Below are 274 nucleotides of genomic sequence, written 5' to 3'. Positions count from 1 at the left end.
CTTTTTACTCATTCCCCTTCTCTTTCTCTCTCATCTCGCTCCTTCTGGTGCTATGCCCTCTCATTTCTTCCTTTGTCTCGGTTCATAATACTTCCCTCTCTTTCCCCTCCCTTCGTTACCCCCTCCCCTTCTTTGGCCCCTCCCTCCCTTCCTTCCTCCTTCCCATCTTTTTTCCCTTCCGCCTCCTTCCTCAGCCCTCCGCGGAAGGCTTTTTACGCGGCGACGTGTACGTGCTCTCTGCTTCTCCTTCCTTCTCAGGGGGTGCCAAGGAGCA

The sequence above is a fragment of the Nannochloropsis gaditana genome (assembly GCF_000240725.1).
Source record: "Nannochloropsis gaditana CCMP526 unplaced genomic scaffold scaffold540, whole genome shotgun sequence".
Classification (NCBI taxonomy): domain Eukaryota; class Eustigmatophyceae; order Eustigmatales; family Monodopsidaceae; genus Microchloropsis; species Microchloropsis gaditana.
The sequence above is the reverse complement of the archived record's forward strand: the minus strand, read 5'-3'. Positions refer to the sequence as shown.